This window comes from Pteropus alecto, unplaced genomic scaffold, assembly GCF_000325575.1.
Source record: "Pteropus alecto unplaced genomic scaffold, ASM32557v1 scaffold131, whole genome shotgun sequence".
Lineage (NCBI taxonomy): Eukaryota > Metazoa > Chordata > Mammalia > Chiroptera > Pteropodidae > Pteropus > Pteropus alecto.
In genome coordinates, this window is record NW_006434709.1 from 7,534,085 (window position 1) to 7,544,585 (window position 10,501).

The 10,501-nt window shown below is 33.7% G+C and overlaps 1 protein-coding gene and 1 pseudogene across 10 annotated transcripts in view; both read right to left on the minus strand.

The window, feature by feature from the left end:
• Positions 1–10,501, minus strand: part of EHBP1 (EH domain binding protein 1) — a 308,554-nt gene that overhangs the window by 12,747 nt on the left and 285,306 nt on the right. The window lies entirely within an intron of this gene.
• Positions 547–667, minus strand: LOC112478013 (annotated as a pseudogene).

Below are 10,501 nucleotides of genomic sequence, written 5' to 3' on the forward strand. Positions count from 1 at the left end.
ATACAATCTCTGGTAACATCTTTTTCTACTTTGTTTCCTTAAAGATTTGTTTTTCATTTTAACTCCAGGAATGTAATGTCTTTTCTGACATCACAGTCTCTAAATGTCAGTTTGTTCTTTTAATCAATTATTGTAGCTAGACTATGATTTGTAAAAATTATTAAATAATCAATAATAATGATAATGGCAGGAAAAGTAACTATGTATATATGATTTCAAATCATCCCATCACCTAGTTAACAAAAACCACTAAATAGGAAGCAGCATAATACACAGCACTACATACTTAATAAATGTTAGTTGACTATAGCAACCACTTTTATATTCCATTTCCTCCAGAAAAAAATGAATAAAAGTTAAGATTTAATTTCATTCAAGAATGTATTCGTTCACCCAGGAATCTGTATGTAGTTTTCATTTACTTTTTCAGAAGCAGCATTTTCTTTCTTTTTTTTTTTTTTAAGGCAAGGCAACCCTTGGTTGACCTCACAGATTGCAAGGACCTTGTCAGCTTACAATCTCTTATTTTTTTATTTTTATTTTTTACACCTATAGCACCTGGTCTTCCTAGGTGGTCTCTCATCCAAGTACTAACACCAGGCCCGACCCTGCTTAGCTTCCGAGATCAGATGGGATTGGGCTTGTTCAGGGTGGCATGGCCGTAGACGTAGAAGCAGTGTTTTCAATGTAAATTTTTAAATGAATAAAAGAACAGTGATGTCAAAATACTGAAATTTTGAATCACAATTTAAAGAACTGCCTCCTAATTAACCTTTCTAATTAATTTTTCTCCATAAGGTTATCTATTTAGAAAGTTATATTTTTAGACAGTGAATTCTTATACAAATGCAAAATAAGGAACAACACAATTTCAGTTGAACAGAAGATGAATTCGGTGGGAAAGAATGAAAACACAAAGTGTAGACTGTTGTACATATAAACAAATTCAAGATTTTCTACCATAAAGACATTAAAAAATGCTGAAATCTTGCCATAGCTTCATAGTGGAGATGGCAGACTAGTGATCACATATGGCCCTTAAAGGACACAACATAGCAAAGCCGAATCAAACATAAAAACAAAAAGTTGCCATTACAAATTGTCTTGATGGAATGATTACATGAATATAAAGACTTTTGAAAGACAATATAGTACGAGAGAGACACATGAACATGCCCAACTAACTGGTACTAGAAAAACATTTTAATAACAAAGGAAGAAAATCTGGTAGATTTATTTAACATATGAAAAAGATGAATTTATTACAGTTATGTTAGGTCGTGGACACATGAACTCCAAAGCCAACATTACTGCACAGGACTCCAGAGCTCAGTTTCAGGAAATATTTTAAACTTAGGTAAGAGAGCTTTATTATGAAAACAAATTTTACTATATAAGCCAATAGCTAATAAATGTTTCTACTCCAAAAATATCCTCAAATACCAATCAACATATGAAGAAGCTCATAATCTTTATTGATGTTTTCAGCAGCAATTGTCTTAAAACTATTTGCTCAGCATGATATATTTGTTACAGTATTAAGAATACAAACTTTGGAGAAAATCCTGTCTCCTTTGTTGAAGTAAAATAAAAACACACTCTCTCAAAATAAATACACCTTTTATTTACCCATTTGGTAAAACAGAAAGTAGGGAGAGATTCCGGGCAACATCTCTCTACAGATAACTTTTGACAGACTTCTATGCATGTACTTCTTACAGGAGAAGGTACAGACAACTTCACCGAGGTTCTTCCTCCACAAACGTATACATAAGAAGAAACTATTTCTCAAGGTTGGAATGTAACAGCAGTCTTTTTGTACCAACCCATTAATAGAGTCTGAATAGCCTTTTTATGCCAAAAGTCAGTGCTAGATTTCTACAAAAGCAAAAATCTAAGCACAAACTTAAGATAACAAGAAAATAAAAATAAATTTAAAAGCATGGAAGTGGTCATCTTGGGAAAATTATAACTGATGAAATTCATTATATTTATTTACAGTTTAGTATTTTTAAAAGATTACATATGGGATGGGTTGCAACCATCTTTTTCAGTGCTAAGAGCCTTTAAAGGTATTAATATGACCCACATTTAAGGTAACTTGTAATTATCTTGCCTATCTACTGTTTAAACAGGCACTTGGCTAAAGGTAAAACACTCAGTACAGAACTCTGAAATATCTATTTTTAAGGTACATTTAACATATTTTGTAAAATGGAATAAAACATAGTGAGTCACTTTTTAGATATCATTCAACCAAATAGACTGTGATCTACTTGGAAAATCAATTAGGCATCCCCCAATCAGGGGAAAATGTGAATTGTGAGCCACGCTTACAGACGGAGAGCTTTCCCAGCCAGTTCTCCTCTCTCTTGAAGCCCCTTTTGTTTGGACTGCACCTGGCAGACTCCTCTCTATCCCTTCCCTGTCCTAGAGCCTCCTCACAGTCATGTCACAAAAGCAACTTAAAGAGTAGCTCTAGAAGTAACAGACACATTAATATTGAAGAGGACCATGAAGAACTGAATAAAATTATTTCTTGAAAAGTGAGATTGGAGAAAAGCAATATTACTAGATTAACATATTTTAAGATATGATTTTAAATATATATATGCCTAAGAAATATTATAAGAGATATTTCTAAACTTCTTTTTATTCAAGTAGATCAGAATTTCTGGGGGTATCATACTGAGAGAATAGGGGGTTCATTTTTTTAAAAGTAATTTGGCACATAGTTTTTTATAGGGTGGTCTGAGACCCAATCCATAATTTAAGTATTTTATGGAAAAGCACTTGACTCATACATGAACTTTAGAATGAAGACCTCTTGTAATTAAGGACTACCTGTATTATCTATAGTTTCTATAGCTGGTTAGATCTGTCGTTTTGAATATGACGCAAATAAGATGAACACTGAATCTGCATCCAAATGGCTTTTTCTCCAGTTTGGTTGAAAAAAAAAAATGGACTGAGCCCCTTAATCTTAGACTAACTAACCTCTCTAAACCTCAGTTTCTCCATTCTTATAAAAATAATCATATTATTTACCTCATATGATTGCTAGAGGAATTAAATTAGAAAATCCATGTAAAGTCTAAAGACTAAAAATGCTAGCTATGAATGATGATAATGAAGAGGATGATGATGGCACTTGGTGAGCCAGGGACTAGAGATACAAAGATGTGGTCCCTTCTCTCAAAAGAGTTTATAGTCTAGTGTGGAGACAGACACATAGTCAAGGGTGGCTGGAGTAAGGGTAAACTCTACACAGCTTCTTGGACACAAATTATATTTTAAAACTCTGCTAGTCATAACAAAGTCTATAGTTAGTAAGTCATTGGTCATAAGCGGGATAGGTGAAAATGTGGGTGAATCAGTATAAACTCATTTCTGCAGCTGGAAAAACAAAGTGAATGCCCTAATAGGTCATCAGTGTCACTAGTGCTTATGAAAGACATCCACAGCCATAGTGACACAACAGTGTGGCTGTGCTCCACGTAATGACAGTCTAGTTACTTGAAGTGAGTTTTAGAGATTTAAGAACAAAGTAGATTATGGAATACTGCTTAATATAAAAAAATTAAAAAGGTAAATTTTGAAGAAAATTATGGGCTAATTTACTAGTTATCAAGAGATTTTGATGTTAAAAGCAAAGCATCTTTAAAATCAACTTATGTAATTGGCAATATAGATGAAATAGCTTATTTACTAAATGCCAGGTGAGAAGGAGATTAGATTCTGTTGAGTGCGGAAAATTATATATAATTTTTAAAATATAGAAGGACAAACCAGGTAGATATGTGCTCCAACCAGGCTTCTTTCTAAGTTTCTCCAAAGATGTTTTATGTTGTCAGTCAGGTACTTTTTTAGGTAACCTCCTCTTGTGTTCCTTAAAGTCTTTAAATGTCCTTAAAAAAATAATACCCAGGGTGTCCCTAGAGCCTCCAGTTTCCAATAAGGGATGAATGCAACCCCTAACCACCAATGTGCTACCGCAAAGTAACTACCTCTTCTACTCTGTACCTTCTTTGATCATGCTTGGGTTCAGATAACCAGGTAACACTGGAATATATCCTTCCTTATGTACCTTCTTAAGTATCTTTATTTGGTGAGGGAGAGCTAAAGGGAATTTTGCCTAGCCCCTTCTAGCCCACAGCCACATTCATTCTCAAAACACAGAAACCTAATGAAAGTAGGACACTGTACAACCATCTGCAGCTGCCTTCTAGCCTGCACAGGGCTTGAACAACTATGCAACACTCTGAGTCAAATGCAATGAATGCTGTTTTTCAAGACCAAGCCAGGTGACTAGTGTGAGTTTCAGTACTATACTACCTCATCCAATGCCCCTCAACCTTCTCAGTGAACTATTCTCTTCACCAAGATACACAAGAGATATTCATGATGGACTTATGCCCACAGTGCTGTTTTCTGAAGCCTTGGGAATAACAGTGTTTCAAAGACGCCACTCTTTGTCATATATCATATATCTCTCCCTTATCAGATCACTAACAACCAGTAACATTCTCATAGGCTGGGGATGATGATGATGATGGCATCAAATACTGAATGAAGTTATATAAAGTAATAGAGCTAGTTAGTAGTTAGTTAATTCAAGCAATCTGTCTTGTGAACCACCACTCTTAGCCACCCTATTGACACTCATAGGTAACCAGTCTTATCAAAAAGGGCCCTTTATTTAGAATTCAAGCCAACCTTGACAAAGCCTTCAGAGTGGTTCTGGTAGCAAAACAGAAAAAAAAAAAAAAAAAAAAAAACTAAAATCAAATCTTCAAACCTCTGATAATTAAATCACCCACCCACTCACCCAACCAACCATTCTGTTCACTTGGTTCATTCATTAGGAGAAAGGATTTTGTTGACTTGTCCCATGTAGGCCAATGGGACTTACTGATCTCAGAGCAGTACTTCAAGGGATGTCAAAGGGAGTCAGCCTTTCTTCCTATGCAGATGTGTCTCTAAGATCCTTGAATTATAGTTTGGTGTATGATGTCTTCCAGAAAGGAGATTCCAAAAATAGATGTTTTTATTTCTTGGGCAACTATAAACAATTCTGACTCCATTTGAGCATTTGAGACATCCTTCAATGAAAATGGCCAAACAAGAACGTTCTGCCTAGCACTAGATCATCAGGGTGCATTCAAGTTCCATCTCTGCTCTTTAAGAGCTATGGGAACTTGGGTAAATTACTGCACCTTCCTATGCCTCAGTTTCTTCATTTGTAAAACAGAGATAATAGTACTACTTCATAAGGTTTTTAAAAGATTAAGTGAGTTAGTATATAAAGCACTTAGAATAAAGCTTGGTTTCCTATAATAAAGACTATATAAGTAGTATAATTGTGGTTGTTATTGTTATATTCTCATTCTCTCCCTTCCTCTCCCCTCCCACATCCCTACATACATATATAATTCACCCCCACCCCCCCACCCCACACACACAGAGTCGGGAGCCACATTCTTTATTCAAGCTTCAGGATTTCCCATCTGATTCCTAGGATTACTGATAGAGCAAAGCATGGTGATTCTTCCTGGCAGAGTCTCACAGGTTTTCGGTGGCCTCTGCAAACACCGGAAAGCCCCACCCACAGAAGTAAACACGTTGGGCAACCTGGTGCTAGTCTTAAGATGTTAGTTCCATTGAGCATGACATTTCTAATGTCTTTATGTATTTATTTTATTGGACCAATCAGATAAAATGCATCCTACCATCATTTCAACTTTTTCATTCCTTTCGAATATAGAAGCCCATCAATGACCCATTACCTATTCTGCTTTCTTAAAGGAGCTACTCAAATGCAAACTCTCTATGAGACATTCCCCTTCTCAAAGTTATACATGTTCTATTAAGTCTGTTCCAAAGGTTCTCTTGCTAACAGTGACTTCAGTCAGAAATTCAGAAAAAATAAAAATCTAATGTGTGACTCCCAGAACCTCTAGAATTCTCAAGATAAAGTTATTTTCAGATTTCTCCTCAACTTAATCCCTGGGATATGTTCAATTCCCTTTTATCGTGATATAAATTTTTAGATACTCCTTAGACTGAACGACATCATGCTACTCCAAGAGTCCTTCTCAGTTCTGGCATAAATCTTATTGGCCAGCAGTTAGCTATATCTTTCTGTTGTGTTGTATGTCCTCTCTCTTTAAGGTTACAGCTCACTTAAAAAGGGTTAGAGCAATCACATCTAAAACACTTAACTTACATTCCCATCCAAAGTCATGGTCAACTCCAAGTCTGTTTAGTCCTCACAATATTCCTATTAATATTAGATATTTCGGAATTTAGTAAAATAGCTACCTAGTCTATTTAAAATAGACTAATCTGACAATTTTGCAACATTCAGTATAATTTTATTTAATCTTTTACTGAGATTCAAAATAAGCATGAGTCAAGACATATGGTATTTAAAGTTTTAAATTTTGGCTTCCTCTAATTTTATTCTTATGAGAAATTAAAATATTTATGACTACTTTAATAATTTCTATGAAAGTTAGTTATACCTGGAATACAAAATTTCTATTTTAAATTTTAAAAAATGTTATATCAGCCCAAGTATTTTCCTTGACTTATATTTTTTAACTTTCTTTATATAGCTAGATCCTTCAAAAGCATAACAGATATAACTCTGGCCAAGTCTGTCAAATTCCAGTGCAATAGTGTCTAGCGAGAGAAAATATGCTTGCTGCTGGGGAAGAAATGCTGGTACTCTATACAATTCCTAGCTTTGGCCACCAAGTGGTGCTATTAATTCAGAGTGGACTGGCATTGGGGGAGTGGGGTTGGTGGCTTTGGGGTGGGTAAAGTATATAACCACTCAGTAAAAGAAAAGGACTCATATGTTGGATGTTCATAACTCTGTGTACAGTGAATTTACATATCAACTCTCACTCAATGTCACCAGTATAAAAACAAAGAAAACTAATTCATATATTTTTATTTTGATGCTAAAGTCCACTATACTCCCTCAGGAAATAACTGTTTATATATATGTATCTGTACCACACTTTATTCTTTCAGCTGTAAAAATAATTGCACAATTTTGATTAACCTTCCTCTCTATACAACATTCATCCAAATTGCCCATTAAAACAAACAAACTTTACAAAAAAAAACTACCCAGAAATAAACATTAAAAATTAATCAGTAATACAATACGTTTAAAAATATCTAAATATCTAATTTAATTTTAAAAAATAGGTATCGGCTCAACAGTTTTTCCTTAAATTCTATTGTAAACTTTTCCTGAGGAAATAGCTCTGAATGGATGAATGCTTTTCACATTCCAGGTTAGAAGTGACATGTGTCACTTCTAACATATATAGATATAGATGCAATATCTATGTATGTTTAGTTTTCTTATGCAATGCACCTAGAGGCCTATGCAAAATGTTACAAACAACTGGCAGCTAAAAGAAAGACATAATAATTTGCAATCCACTAGAAGAAAAACTGGTAATGTTTCTACAATGGAATGAACAATGATTTGAAAGCAGAACTTTGTAAGCCTGTACAATAAAAAGAAGGTTCACAGCTGTTCAATTGGACAGTTCTATCTCAAAAATAAAGGGACCTAGTAAGAGTCAGTATGTATCCAGTTGTCTCCCTACATTAACATCTGTACTTTTTATGGAAAGTGTTTCCATTTGTAGAAACTGGGAGAAAGGTGGAGCATAGCTTGAATCCTTTCATGAACTCCCTTGATTTTGACTCTGGACTCAGGAGGCAATTTACACATGCTTAGACATCTCTGATGTCATTTTTTAGAAAAGAAAAATAAAATCTTGTTAAGTTTCTTGGGATAGTGTCAGGATGAAACCAAAGAGGAGAAAATGCATTTGAAGAATTGGTTCCTACATGGGTATCCTAAAATAAATTTCTCAAAATACAATGCTTAAGTTATTTCTGTATGTGCCTCACAAAACTCATATAATTAGTATGTCAATTCAATGAAACTTATGTAGATTGAGGAGCTAGCCAAATTTCTAAGGCTTTCTCCTAGTTATTTAGTTGTGAAAATGTTCACACAACTATCAGTTACTTTTTATATATAAGCCAAGGGTTTAACAAAAAACCCAAAACCAAAACCCAACAACTTTCCAGTCTTATGCCAAATTGCCAAACTAGTTCTTCAGTCATTTCTTGGGAGAGAGGACATGCGTGAGTGTGTGTGCGTGTGCATGTGTGTTTATGTTGAGGGAAGAGAGAAGTTATGACAGAATGTGAGATGTGTATTATTATTTAGAAGGTAAGGAACATTTTCAAATAAAGGTAAAAACAATACTAAATAATAAAATTACTACTATGACTGATAGCAGCAACTATTTTTATAATGTGTTAACTCTCTGCCAGGCTCAGTGCTAAGTACTCATAAATTTTATTCATATCTGTATCAATATATTTTAGATTCTCAATAACATTCTAAAATAAATTTTATCAGCCTTTAAAAACAAGAAAAATTAGACCACCCAGATTCTGGCTGGGATCTTGCTGATTTTTAAGTCTATGCTCTTAAATCTCTATGCTGTACTACTTCGCTTAGCACTTGTAACACTGTGAGGTTAGCATATCTTAGCTCCTCGTTTCTCAAAATGTGGTCTATGGATCACTTCTATTAGAATTGCCTAAAATGTAAGCCTCACCCCAGATCCACTGGATCAGAATATTTTGGGAAAGGCCTAGGTATCCATATTTTTAATAAACTCAGATATTTTTTATGCAGATAAAAGTTTGAGAACCACTGTCTTAGCCCCTTCACAAATAAGTCACTAAGATTTTTTAAAAGAAAGGGTGATATTCCATGTATAAGATGTTATTTTAGCATTGGCATGACATTACACAAATTTAATTTCACATTCAGAAGAAAAACATGTTGCTGCCAAATCAGTTCAAATGCCTAAATTTTGTTTCATAGATAGTTGCTGAGAAAAACACATTTTCCTGGAATTTCTACTCTTTAAGTGTCAAAAAATTTTATTGCAGTCTAGAATAAGGATGTACCTCACTTTAGGCAATAGACATGTTCCAAACTGAAAATTCTGGTGATGTGATAATTAATTAGGTTCAAAAATTATATTTTATATTTCCTATTCAAAATTTCTAGTAGAGGAAAATACTTTCTAAACATCACTGGTAAAAATTACATACGTTTGTTCTCCTGTATAAATGAACAAACATGAGTCAGTAGATGAAAAAGTCACCTATATACTTAAAGACTGTACAGTAAAAAGTTGGGACATACAGTGAGTGCCAAGGAGAGAAGAAACAAATTTTAGAAATGAGAACATGAGGAAGTTCTGTACATTCTGAATCAGAGAGATTCCTTTCAAAAAATCCTATGATCCAATACCTATTGCACAACTAGAATGATTCAATAACAGTTGAGTTCTACTACTTCTAAATATAATTTATATACTTTTACTCTTTAAATAATTCAAATAATGAACTGCAGATAGAAATGGATATTAAAATGTTTGAATTAGCTGAACAAATTTTGAGAGCAAAGATTCTGAAAGTATGACAATAATTTTAATTTTCCTTGTAACTACAGAAGGAAAAGACTATAAAAATAAAAAGAATTTAAGCATATTACCATATATATATATTTTTGTTTTAGTCGAGGCAACCCTTGGTTGACCTCACAGATTGCAAGGACCTAGTCAGCTTACAATCCCTTATTTTTTTTATTTTTTATTTTTTACACCTACAGCACCTGGTCTTCCTAGGTGATCTCCCATCCAAGTACTAACACCAAGCCCGACCCTGCTTAGCTTCCAAGATCAGATCACATATGGCTTGTTCAAGGTGGCATGGCTGTAGGCGATGTTACCAATTTTTAAAATTGAAGGTGTAAAAAACTTTACTGTTTTCTTTATACTATTTCTATTCATTATTGATTGCTTTCAATAACCAAAGGCCTGTTCTAGTGTATATATATATATGTATATACACACACACACACACATATATATACACATAATAAAATGTATAAATATGCAAAAGTTAATTATAAACATTTTATTTAATGCTTGATGGTGATAGGTAATATTCCTAACATATTAGTGTTTTTCATCTTTTGGCATTTTTTTTTTTAAAAGAGATCTTGACAAATTTAAGTATTAAAGAGATCATATAATATTAGCTAACGTTTACTGATCTCAGTATATGAACTAGGCACTGTGCAAATGCTTGTGATAAGGTATCTAATTCTCACAATTCTCTTACTGCAATACCATATCAATTTTGACTCAGTGTGACTAAATTTGAACTAATTATATTCACTAATCAGGGTTAAGTTTCTATTATCAGTGTATAGTGCCTTAGGATTCAAAAATATTTGTTGAATGACTTTCACAAGACATAAAAGATTAAATGAATTTCATTCTTTATGGGAATTGCAATTAGGTTATTTCCCCCCAATTTTATTTTTAAAGCCATAGTATCCTCATTCTATTAAAGTGGAAACTTAGACTTACGCTAT